Genomic DNA, 13,420 nt, shown 5'->3' with positions numbered 1-13,420 from the left:
TGTTATTGTTGGAAATTATTTTTATATGCACAAATTATGATGGAGAGTGAATTGCAAACATAAATTTGTTTTTGGTTTTATTCTGATTTAGAAGGATGACTTAAATTGCCTTCAATATCATCTTACCACTGTAAAACGGGAAGTGAAGTCAGGCAAAGAACTGCTTCCTGTCTTCTTGCAGAGAGGAAACAAATATATAAATATGCATAGGCAGCCTTCAGTCTTTCTCTCTACTCAGTCTATCCCATGCACAGTCTTGATTTAGCATTAGTAAAATATAATGTCGTTCCCCTATTCTCAACTCTGGCTGTATGTTAGAATCACTTGGAAAGCTTTTAAAAGAAAACCTATTTCTAGGCCCCACTCCCCAATTTTCTGATTTATTTGGTGTGGGTGCAGTTTGGGCATTGATGCTTTTGAGAGGCATCCTAAGTAATTCTAAGGAGCAGACAGGAAGCCACTAGGCAAAAAGACAGAGTGTGAACATTTGCATTTGCCTTCAAGACAAATTTTCTATCCCCAGTTTAACTTATCAGGCAGTGGACAGCTCAACTAGCCTCCCATACCCTCTGTACAGGTATTACCTCTGTAAAGCTTCTAGCATTACTTTGTGTCTTTGACAAGCTGAGTGCCTTGCACAGTGTAGGAAGTCAATAAATATTCTCCCCTCCCTTCCATCCTCACTTCCACAGGTATGGTTCAGGTCTTCATTTCTCCTGGAGTTTTGCCCTGGTCCTACTGTGCCTTCCTGACTCCAGAGTCTTTGGCTTTTTTAAGTCAGGCCAATGCATCAGTGGATCACATGGCTAGTGTCCAGTAAGACTAATTGTATCTTGTACTCTGCTCATTCTTGCTTTCTTCCTATTTTATGAGCTAGGTGACCCTTTGGCTTTCTACATCACCCCCCCCCCCCCGCCCTTCTGTTCCCTCACTCTTTTACTCCCTATCCTGCCAGGACTTGATGACAAAATTCAATTTCTCAGGTTTTGACCTCTTGTGCTAAGATGTCAGAGTATAATATACTTTCTGGGGCTTCTTGTCCCTATTCCTTTGGGCAAACACTTCCCCTGCCAGGCTCTGGCCCAGCTGACCTAAATTATTTTGTCAGTACCCTTGTCTGATCTGTCAAGATTCCCCTCAAAGAGAACACTCTCTATACTGTCTTTAGATTCTCATTCTTTAAAAGAAAACTGATTGAGTTGTCTATATGATTAAAAACTTCTGTTGGTCCCTTATTGCCTGCAGAATAAAGTTTAAACCTGAGATGTCCAAGATGGAAGTAATTAAGACTCAATAAAAAAGTGAGTTCCTGATGTGAGAACGATCTGGCTGTGGTATCTGTCACCCCATTGATTGCCAAGGTTGATTTGGTTGATCTGTCTGGCCAGGTAGGTATCCATTTTCTCCCTCACCATTCTACATGTTCTCTCCTGAAGCTGAACATAGCTCCAAGAAGACAACTTGTCCTGATAGAGGACCATTCTTCAGGTAGCTGAGCTCCCCTGCTAGATCCTATAAACAAGCTCTCCAGGTTCATTTGTAGGAGAAGGTAGACTAATAAAGCTTCCAAGACTCCAGACACATCCAAATGAGGTGCTGCAGGTGGCAGTCTGCCTTTATTAAAAAAAAAAAAAAAGAGTTCTTCAGCTATGCCATATAAGTGGCTAGTGGCTATTGCACTGGACAACAAAAATACAGAGCATTTCCAACATTGCAGAAAGTTCTGCTGAACAGTGCTCTTCTAAATACCTTAATGTAGCTCATGAGGCCGTTTATAATCTCATCTCAATCTTTTGCTCTAAATTTTTGGCTGCTACTCACTTTCAGTCCCACCGACTTTCTCAGTGGGTGCCCTTTTACAACTCCATGCCTTTGACAATGCTGTTTCCCTTTTACTGAAATCCTCTTTGACTTTCTCCTCTGGCAAATTCCTATTTACCTTTTAAGATCCAGCTCAAACATTACCTTCCTTGTGAAGTTCCCTGACATTCCTAAACACGATGATTTCTTCCTCTGTTTTCCTTGCTAATTGAACGTAGCTCTATTGCCCTTATTACTGTATATTGTTATTTGCTTATAAAGTCAGCTATGTTCTTGGAAGGGGGATGCTGACTGTTATAGAGATCTGCTCTAATGGTTATCTAAAATTGTTTGCTTGATGCCTGTTTGAAATCATGTATTTTCTTATTTATGTGTTTGGCATGTTTGAAAGGATCATTTAGAGCTTTAGAAGTCCTTCCCCTTTCTGGTGTAAACCTAGAATGACTTGTCTTCCAGACTGAAGTCCATTTCTCTTCTAATTAGTTCTGACTGGACTTGAGAGGGATGTGAGAGGAGGAATTGACAAAGTCCAAAACAGAGGGACTGTATGTAGGACCTGGTTCAGATGTGCTCAGGTTCCAGTGGCCACACAAAATAGTATGTGTTTGGGAAAGAGTAGGGAGGGAATATGGAGAAAATAAAAACAGCCCATGGAAAGAAGTTGGGGATTTATGTTTGACTTTTTCCAGGCCAAGGCCAAAAGCAATTAAGATGGGAAGAATTTTTATGACCATTTTGCAAAAACGTACATATTTTTCCCTCCTGGTATTTGATGAGATTTTAATAAATTCTTGTGACTCGAATTACTGGGAAGTAAATGCTCCTGACCAAGAAATTAAAGTATCAGTTAGTTTATCTTCTGCGATCATGGTTAACATCACTCTGAAAGGCTTATTTCCTTCTGAGAGGGCTATAAATCCTATTGGCTCCGATCTGAGAGACCTTCGCTGATCACTGTAATCCAGCCGTGCCGCAAATCGTACAATCATCTTCCCCTTGGCGCCCCGATCACGCCCATTGATTAGACCACGCCTACCTAAAAGTCTCCCTCCCTCCCACCTTATGGCTCCGCCCCAGGCCTAGCAGAGGAAGATTCTTATTGGTGAAGAAGTTGTCCTGGTTCCGCCCCGGGGCACGGCGATAGGCCGAGCCGGAGTGGGGCGGTGGTGGTTGGCTGCCTGGGGACGGGTCGGTAGCCGTGCCTGTCAGAGTGGCTGGCGGCAGTGGCGGCTCTCCGGGCTGGGTTGTCAGTCAGTGAGCAGAGGGGGAAGATGGCTCGCTGGGACCCGTTCTGTTAGGAAGAAGGGGGGGGCAGGTGGTGCTTCTACTCCGGAGAAAGCAGAGCAGCCGCCGTCGCTGTCGCTGGGAGTCAAACAAGCCGAGGTTCTGGAGGTGGAGCTCGGGAAGCCGCTCTGGTGAGTACGACCCAGCGACCCACGCCGGGCCCCCAGGGCAGCCGGCGACCGATAACTTTTTTGTCAGGGAGGAGCCGGGGCGAGGCGGCGGCGGGGAGGGGACCGGGACTTTGTCCCCGGGGCGGCGCCTTCGTTGGGGGTAACGGCTCCCTCGCGAGGCGCCGCGGGTGGGCGCGAGAAGGCGCTGGGCTCTAGGGGCGTCCGAGGGGCCGGAGCAGCGGGGTCGGGTGAGTGGGCTGCGGCCGGCGGCTGCTCGCCCCGAAGTTGGGCGCAGCCCGTGTGCTGCCTGGGCGGCGGCAGCTTTGTGCGCGTGGACTCGGGTCTTTCTCTTTCCCAGCAAGGAGCAGCCCAGACTCCGGGCGTGCCTAGGGGGCAGCCGCCTGGGCGGGACCCGCCGCCCCTCTGCCGGGAGCCCCCCACCCCCACCCAGCCGCAGCTGATGCTCGGGCCTGGGCCTCTCCCACTCCGGGGAGGCTACAGCTGTACGTCCAGTCTAGTGGCTAAAATGGTCACCGTCAACTCTCCCCCCCACCCCCCCATCTTTAAAAGCAGCGTTCGCCCTGGTCTTTGGTGTCCCCCGCAGGGCAGTGAGATTCAGAAAGCAGCTACGATTCCTTCCTTGGTTATTACACTGGAGATCCCCTCTTCAGCACTTGCTCCCTTCTTTCTAGGAGTTATTCCGCTCTTGAGGCTGCTTTTAACGTGCTCGAGAATCGTCGGGGTTTTGGCTGAATATGGTTGCATTGGAAGACCCCAAGTTTGCACGCTTCAGCAAAACTGCGTATCCGCCCTTGAGCGTGCACAGTTGTGCTCTTGTGCCCTCCAAGTTCAGGCATTCCTGAAAGATTTTAATTTTGCCCTAGTGGTTTCGTGCTGCACTGGATCGGGTCTCTGATAAATACGCTGTCACACACCCCGCAGCGGCTCCGCTCTTCAGGCAGGGGGAGTTTGTTCCACAGGCAGCTACTAATTTCAGAGACCACACGACAGGCAGTAGGACCAAGCTGTCCTTTTGCAAATTGTGTGTCCTTTGGGTCACACAGTAGTTTTTGGAGCCGATATGCCACCCCTTTGGTTCATGTAACACTTGACAGTTTGAAATTTTCGGCTTTTAAAATCTTATCTGCATAAAGTCATGAGGATCGGTGTAACCTTGAGTCAATGTGATAGACCCGGGAGGGTTGTTTTCCATAAGAACATTTTCCTAAAATCCACAGGCTACCCCTCCCCTCCAGTTTCTAAGCATCTTTTCTTTGGGTTAATACATTTTTAAGGTTTACGAGATGCATGTTGGTTCCAAACACCATTTTTTTGAAGTACAGGGAAAGGCAAGAAAGAAAGAAAGAAAGAAAAAAAAAAGGATCTGCTGGGCCAATAGTAGCTTTAAAGTCAGTTATTCAAATAATTCATTTAAATAAAGTGGCTCAGGGGAAAACCATCACATATTTAGATTAAAAATACTCTGGATTGGCTTATTTTATCCCCTTTTGACTTACTATAGTTATTACCATAGAGGTATTATAAAACCTTTTAGTTATCGACATTAACAGCACCTGGATATAGACACCCAGATAAGGTGTTGGTTGGGTCAGTATGTTATTCCTACTATGCTTTCTTTCTTTGTTGTGTTTCTATTTTATGAAATCTGCTCTTGATTGCATTTCTCAGAGTGGTGTCATTTTGACAGTCAGAGTTTAAACATGTCTTATAGTCAACTGTTTTATTCAGGATCCTGTGGCATGATATTTATTTTATAATGAAACTGTAAAAACTTTGAAAAATGTTAATATCAGTACCATTTTGGGGGTATCATATTTACATTTTGTAATTAACTGAAACTATGCCAAACATAAATTTATTTTGCACTGCCCCAGGCTGAATAGGTTCTACGGCAGAAGTGAATGGCATAATCTTGTCATCAAGGAAAATACTGTCTGATGTACAAGACAGATAAGTAACAATTATAATACCATGTGATAAATGTGAATAGAGATATGCCTAGTGTAGGAAGGTAGCAGAGTAGGAGATGGCTAACTCAGCTTGGATGTAGGTAGAATCAGGAGCACACAGTACAGTTTGGAGATCTGATATAATTTAGCCAAGTGCAGGAGGTCACTAACTTTCCAAGAGAAGAATATAAGTGAGAAGGCAAGGAGGCATGAGAAACTATGGCAATTTAGAGAAGTCATTGTCAATGACAAGTCCGAAGTCAATAACATTGACATTAACATGACTTGAATGCTGGGGTTAGATAAGGAAATGGTGGAAGATGAAAATAGTGAGGGTGGTAGAACTCCAGATCAGGGCATTGTATCCTTGGCTATGGGGATTGGATTGGCGGTGATGAGTAAGAAGCCATTTAATGAATTTTTGTTTTAGATCCTCACTCTAGTAGAGTGTAGTAGAATCTGACAGGTACTGTTACCTTTGGGAAGAAAGAAGGAAGAATCAGGACCCTGAGGATTTGACTTGGTTCTAGTGATTGGAAGTGAGGGAAGATGGAGGGAAGATGATAATATCTATTTTGGGTTTTCTGAATCTGAGGAAGCTGTGGAGCATTCGGGTGAAGATGTCATTAGATGTTTGGATCCATGGATGTGGAACTTATAAAAAAAATCAGGATTGCAGGGCAGATCGGCAGTTGAATTGAAGCCGTATTGATTTGGTGATATTGAAATGATTCAGGGAAAGGTTTTAGTGTTGTAAAAGCAGTGGCTAGAGAACAGTCTGTTAAAAAGCAGAAATGGGAAGAAGAATAGTGTGAAAGAGAGAAGAGTGCTAGTTAGAAAGGTAGGAGGAACATCAGGAGAGATGCTAAGGATGGAGAGAATTTCAAATAGAGGGGAATGGGTCAACAAGTTTGAACGTTGTAAAGAGGTGTCAAGGAAGGAGAGGATTCCAGGGACCTAAGGATCAGGATTCCATAGGTGGCTTGAACAGGTACAGTTTTAACTGAGTAGTGGTTCAGAAACCAGTCTTTGGAAGATTGAGAAAGAATGGGTGATGAGAAAGTAGACGTGCTTGAGTGAGGCATTTCAAGAAAACTGAAGAAGGGAGAGGATGATAGCTAAAGAGCAGTGGTTCCCATCCTTAGCTGCACATTTCCAACCATCTGAGGAGCTTTTAAGAATCTTGGTTTCCAGGGGAAAGCCCATACCAATTTGAGGTTGAGGTAGTACCCCAGGCATTAGTATTTATTTCAGCAGCTTTGTTGAAATTAATTGGCATTTAATAAACCACACATATTTAAAGTGTGCAATTTAATGTTTGCCATAGATTTACACTTGTAAAATCATCACCACAGTCCGAATAATGAACATATCCATCACCTACAAAAGTTTTCTTGTGTCCCTTTGTAATTTCTCCCTCTCATCCTCAGGAAACCACTGATCTACTTTCTGTTACTATAGATTAGTTGGACAGGTCTTTTAAAGTTCCCTGGGTAATTCCAATGTTCAGGCAAGGTTGAAAACCACTGAAGAGGGATACAAGGTGAAGGAATGTTATGTTTGTTTCTTTACATGCATAAGTAAGGTGAGAAGTAAGAAGTAGGGAAGATGAGATATTTACTGGAATTGAGTCCCCAAGGAGATGGAAGTGGTTGAAATTCAGAGCTTTGACAAATAAGAAAGGAAGACAATTTGGAAGCAACAAACAATCTGATGTTAAAGACAGCACATGTCTTTGTTATCAGCATCCAAGTTGTCATCGTGTAGTATCAAGACTGATTTTCTAAAGTATTCAAACAAAGTTAGAGAGCATATTAATATTGTGAAAATGGATGCCGCTCAGGAAATCTCCCTAAATGGAGCCTGGGACCCCTGGCACCACCATGTAATGCTTTGTCATTTTTTGGAGGGGAGCAGATGGAACTAACAGTTTGACTATTGCTTGTTATTGAGAGCCAAGTACTGCCAGAGTCTTTTTGGCCCTGTTGGAGTTAGGCTGCATATCTGCACTGAGGAAAGAGAATATTTAACATTTGAAAATCTTCTGTTTAAAACATCTTTTTGCTCAGAAGAAATTCTGTTTGCTTGCCCTTTGGATATATGCCTTTTAAATACTTTGGAGGATGAAATCATTTCTATGTCTCCCAAATGAGACCAGGAAGAGTTGTGATTAGGGAGTTGTCAAAGGCCCATACTTCCTATCCTGAGAAAGGTAATATTTATATCCCCACCCCCTCCTCTTTTTTTCTTTTCTTTTTCCTTTCTTTTATTTTCCTTCCTTCTTTCTTTTTCTTTCTTTCTTTCTTTCTTTCTTTTTAAATTTTCTAAATCTTTTCAGATTACCTTAAAAAAATTTTTTAAGGTTTTATTTATTTTTGAGATAGAGACAGAGCATGACTGAGGGAGGGGCAGAGAGAGAGGGAGACACAGAATCTGAAGCAGGCTCCAGGCTCTGAGCTGTCAGCGCAGATCCCAACGTGGGGCTTGAACTCACAGACTGCGAGATCATGACCTGAGCCCAAGTCAGATGCTTAACCAACTGAGCCACTCAGGCACCCCTTCAGATTACCTTTAATTCAATTTATTGAGATCTCAAAAGAGCCCCAATGGAATTTCAAATTAATTTTTTTGAGATAGTTGTGATACCTTTACAATATTTTCATCATTTCGTCAAGTCATTTAAAAAAAAAAATTAGTATTATTTTTATTAGTAAACTCTACCCCAATGTAAGGCTTGAACTCGTGACTCCAGGACCAAGAGTCACATGTTCTACTAACTGAACCAGCCAGGTGCCCCCAAGTCATTTTTTAATGACTCAGTGTTTTATAGTTTTCCTGATGTGGTTCTGCCTATTTTTAAAGTAAATTTTTGGTATTTTAAAACATGTTGCTATTGCGAATGGAATTTTTTTCATTGTATTTTTTTTTTATTTAATAAAACATTTTTTTTTAACATTTATTTATTTTTGAGACAGAGAGAGAGCATGAACAGGGGAGGGTCAGAGAAAGAGGGAGACTCAGAATCTGAAGCAGGCTCCAGGCTCTGAGCTGTCAGCACAGAGCCCGACGTGGGGCTTGAACTCACAGACTGTGAGATCATGACTTGAGCTGAAGTCAGGTGCTTAACCGACTGAGCCACCCAGGTGCCCCTCATTGTATTTTAATGAGGATTGCATATTCTCAGTGGAATATAGAAAAGTTGGTAATTTAGGTATACTGTTTTCTAACTGGTCATTTTATGAAATTCTTTTTTTTTTTAAACCCCCAAATAAGGGCTTGAACTCATGACCCTGAGAGCAAGACCTGAGCTGAGATCAAGAGTCAGATGCTGAACCAACTGACCCACCCAGGCACCCCCATTTATAAAATTCTTAATTTCATTTTTTTAAGTTTATTTATTTTGAGAAAAAGAGAAAGTGTGTGTGCTTGTGCATGTAAACAGGAGGGGGGCAGAGAGAGAGAGAGAGAGAGAGAGAGAGAGAATCCCAAGCAGGCTCTGTGTTGTCAGTGAGAGAGGTAGAGAGAGAATCACAAGTAGGCTCCATGCTGTCAGTGTGGCACCCAATGCAGGTCTTGATCTCATGACCTTGATCTCATGACCTGAGCAGAAATCAAGAGTGGATGCTTAACCAACTGAATGAACACCCAGGTGCCCCTAAAATTCTTAATTTCTTATAGTTTTTATTGGATTTTGTGATACAGCAGTTATAGCATTTGTAAATGATGGTAATTTTGCCTTCTTGCCAATATCTAATCCTTATTTCATTTTTGACATTAAATGTCTGGAGTGATGTTAAATTATATTAGTGAATAGTGAGCATCTTTGGCTCACTTCTCATTTGAGTGAGAATGCCTTTAGGGTTTCACAGTTGTGTATTCTTTCTGGCAACTTTTGTTTTTAGCATGTTAAGGAAATAATCTTCCTTAATTCCTTTTTGGAATTGAGATTTAATTGGAAAAGATATTAAATTTGATCACATACCCTTGTAATGTACACTGAGATGATCATATAGTTTTTCTTCTTTTACCTACTGGCTGATGAATTATATTAGAGGACTTCCTAGTAGATTTCACCAAACAATTGCTGGTAAAGGCAACTTGGTAATAGCATACCTCTTTAAAGTAGTGCTAGATTTGATTGCTATGTAAGATTGATCTTTAGTATTCTTCTTATATTACCTTATATATTACTAGCTTCGCAAAATAAAAAAGAAAGAGAAACCTTCCATTTTTCTTTTATATCCCCTGGCAATTCATCTCTTCCTTAAGGTCAGAAATAGTTTAGCTATAAAAATGTCTAGGCCTTTTGGATTAAATACAGTTTATGTACATGCACAATTTTGAGACATAAGTAGTATTGTCCTTACTCTACAGATTAACTGAGACTCAATGAGGTTTAAAATACTTGTTCAAGATCAACAACTAGTTAGTGGTAGAGAGTTTAAGTTGAATTCCTATCTGATGCCATAGATCATGTGTTTTTATCAGTACCCTAATTTTTTCTTAATCAGACTTTTCCCTTATTCTCTATTATTGAGAAGTTAATTTAATCACTTTATTTGAGTGTCTTATTGTTTTCCTTTCTGCCCAATTAGTCTCAGTTTTTGGTAACCCTATCATAATTATTACTGGTCACTCTATGTAATATCATATCTCCTGCTATTTTAATAAATACATCCAAGTGTGGTTATGGTAGAAGATCCCAGAATTGAAATACAATAAATGTATAATGTACTTTATATAATTTACATTTTAATTTAATGCAGGTTCAAGATCAATTTGCATTCCTGAATCCTGTTTGTACCTTGTAAAGAATGTTAAGTGCAACACAGATAAAAGATCAAGGAGTTTTGGAAAATAGTACTTTTCCACTGTAGTTTAAACATTTGTCATTGTTGAAGCTTGCATCAGAGTAGACTTTTAGTAGTAAATGTTAAGTGATATTTGTTTGGTGTGTGTTTTCCTGAACAAAGAGTCTTTGATTAGCTGATGAACATTAGTTGCTTTCTCATGTAAATGCTTAAGGATTCATTCAGTTATTTGTACTTGACTTAATGAAAACATTGTATATGAGTTCTTAAACTGTACTATGAAAGTTATTTGAGGCATCAGCTATTGGAAGATTTGCATTTATTCTTTTATAGAATGATGTTTAGGCTTGGAAATTTAAAAGAATAATGTAAGCCTTAAAACTGCCTAAATTGGGCAAGCAATTACGAACTCTATTTTAATCTTTTGGAGCTTGCCTGGTTTTATTTGTTTGTTTTTTCCCTTTTGAATGTAAAGAACATTTAACTAATTTAATTAGGGGATTAGTTCTAAGCAACATACACATACTGTACTCCCCTGCTTCTGCCCATGGGGGCATAGAAAGTTGCCAGTCTGACCTCTTTATACTTGCCAGATATATACATTCCCTTTTCAACTTAAAGTTCAAGGTTCCTGCTGACTTGTTAATCCATAGATATTACTGTGGTGGATGGAGTGGCAACATAGCCCCCCAGGCAGTGCTCACTTTTGTAGTGGAAAAGCAGGGGAGACTATTTTGGGAAATTATGAACCTTCAAGTGGGTCCTGATAAGAGAATAGAGAGGAAGGTGGAAGTGTTTTAGGAATCAGGAGGGGAGGGGAGAAGTGTCAAACTAAGAAAGGAAGTAGAAATGTGCATATGGAATGGACTATTCAAGAAGTACAGAAAATCAGAATGGTTATATGGGTGATAGAACCAGAATATTGAGGTCAGTGAAGTCTTCTTAGAGTTTCAGAAAGGAATATGCGTGTGGCAAGGTTAAAGGGAAAGAATATTGAGAAAAAAATCAGTAGATTGTCATTTCTAAGTTGATGGAAAGTATACGATGAGAACCAAATACATACTGTAAAGGGGGTTAAGGAATAAATTGGTGGGGAAATAATTGGAGGCAGTAGCAGTAGATGAGGCTACTAAATCAGAAAGTTAATCGGTGAAGAATAAGTAAGTACGGAAGTAGCTAGAGAGCATAAGAATCTAATGAAGCCTCCCTTCCATCACCCCTCTCCCTTCTTTTCAGAAACTGTAAGCTTCTGAGATGCATTCTCAATTGTCCAATTGATAAATATTTTGTTAGTGACAATTAGAGCTATTGTTATTGAACATCTATTGTGTGCTAGTGTATTATTTTTAATCCCTAAAACATTCCTGTGATATAGATGTAATCACTACTTTTCACGTTGGAGGAAATTGAGACTTAGAGAGTTTAAGTAATTTGCTGGAAATTGGGCATGAGTTTTTGGACTCTTTTTATTGTGCCATGTTGCTTTTTCTATTTGTTGAATTGTGTCAAAACACTAGAGGGGAAGGGTGTAAAAGGACTATAAGGTATGATAGTCTTCTAATAGAAAGGAGTGGAAGAGAAATTTTAGCTATGTTTGCTATAATTTGTATTAGCTATATTTTGTATTTAAAATATTAAACAATTTTTTTAATGTTTTTATTTATTTTTGAGACAGAGAGAGACAGAGCATGAGCAGGGGAGGGGCAGAGAGAGGGGGAGACACAGAATCTGAAGCGGGCTCCAGGCTCTGAGCTGTCAGCACAGAGCCCGACTCAGGGCTCAAACTCATGGAGAGTGAGATCATGACCTGAGCTGAAGTTGGACGCTCGACCGACTGAGCCACCCAGGCGCCCCTTAAAATATTTTATAAAAGGATTCCTTTCAACACACTTCTCTGCCATATATATATAACATTTAATTAAAACAATTTTTTTTAATGTTTATTTTTGAGAGAGAGAGAGAGAGAGACAAAGTGTGAGCAGGGGAGGGGTGGAGAGAGAGAGGGAACCACGGAATTCGAAGCAGGCTCCAGGCTCTGAGCTGTCAGCACAGAGCCCAATGCAGGGCTCGAACTCACAAACCACAAGATCATGACCTGAGCTGAAGTCAGACGCTTAGTCGACTGAGCCACCCAGGCGATCCAACATTTAATTTTTAACAAGCCCTTTTTTGGGGGAGCTGATATGCTTTTTTTTTTTTTTTTTAAATCCATGATAATGATAGGTTGAGGGGAAAGGAAAGACAGGCTAAGAAAGGTGATGTCAAGAAAAGTAAGAGTAAAACTTAATTCTTTTCACTATGAGAACTTCAAATATGTTATACAGGTGTATGTTATACTCAGGAAGGCCAGCCTCTTCGTGGAAATGGTGTTGAGCTTGTTGCTGATGTAATCAGGGCAGATACTTTTCATGTCAACAGATTATAAAGCTCCAGAGTTTACAGTAATATTATGTGATTTATGGCACTCGGATTCCATCAGTCAGGAATTGGTTATTGGCAAAAGGGTCCAAACAGATGTTCTGTTTTCTGTTATAAACCCTTTTTTCAGAAACAATGCATAATTGAAAAAGAAATGCTTAAACTACTTTAAGGGATTTTAAACATTCTTACAGGACTTTGAAGTACTTGGGGGAGGAATCAAGATAGAAATTTTTGTTGTACTACTTTGTTTCATATTCAGCTGTAAAGCAACATCTAAGTTATATTTTGTTATACTCATATAAAAGTTAATATTATTGAAAACTTTATTTAAAGAAAAAATGTAATGTTTATTTTTGAGAGAGAGTGAGAGACAGAGAGAGAGCATGCACACAAGCAGGGGAGGGTCAGAGAGAGAGGGGCACAAGAGGATCCATAGTGGGCTCTGTGCTGAGAGCAGGGAACCCAATGTGGAGCTTGAATTTGCAAACTGCGAGATCATGTCCTGAGCCAAAGTCTGAAGCTTAACCAACAGCCACCCAGGTGCCCCTTGAAAACTTTATTTAAAAAAATTTTTAATTCAGTCTCTGCTAAAACAAATTGACTCTTACCCCAGTTAATATGCATCAGCATGATCATACTGAACTATTTATTGCTGCTTTGCTTTCTATAAGTTTTAAACAAAGATAAACAACTATTTTAATAAGATCCACCAAGTTTCTGATTGAGAAGAACCGAGTAGAATTTTGTAGTACAGTCAAGATCTGTTGCTTTTATTATTATGGCTCTGCTAGTACACATTGCCATCATTAACTATGTTTACTTGCATTTTCTCATTGCACCTTCCCTTTGCCCCCATCATTTTTTAATTGAACATTGGAGCCTCTATTGGTGGACTTTATTTATTTTAAATGATTATTTATTTATTTTGAGAGAGAGAGAGCACAGAGGGGCATAGAGAGAGGGAGAGAGAGAATCCCATGCAGGCTCCATACTGTCAGCTCAG

General features: G+C 40.6%; 1 protein-coding gene across 3 annotated transcripts in view; it reads left to right on the top strand.

The window, feature by feature from the left end:
• Nucleotides 1–2,957: 2,957 nt before the first annotated feature.
• The window catches only part of HYCC1 (hyccin PI4KA lipid kinase complex subunit 1), a 139,467-nt gene continuing 129,004 nt past the window's right edge, over nucleotides 2,958–13,420 (top strand). The window contains exon 1 of one of the 3 annotated variants that reach the window (XM_049642904.1): nucleotides 2,958–3,236. The gene's annotated coding sequence lies outside the window, so the exon portion shown is untranslated. The remainder of the gene's footprint in view (nucleotides 3,237–13,420) is intronic. The other 2 variants (XR_007460263.1, XM_049642903.1) reach the window with 2 other exon arrangements.

Source organism: Panthera uncia, chromosome A2 (assembly GCF_023721935.1).
Source record: "Panthera uncia isolate 11264 chromosome A2, Puncia_PCG_1.0, whole genome shotgun sequence".
Taxonomy (NCBI): Eukaryota; Metazoa; Chordata; class Mammalia; order Carnivora; family Felidae; genus Panthera; species Panthera uncia.
The sequence above is the reverse complement of the archived record's forward strand: the minus strand, read 5'-3'. Positions and strand labels throughout refer to the sequence as shown.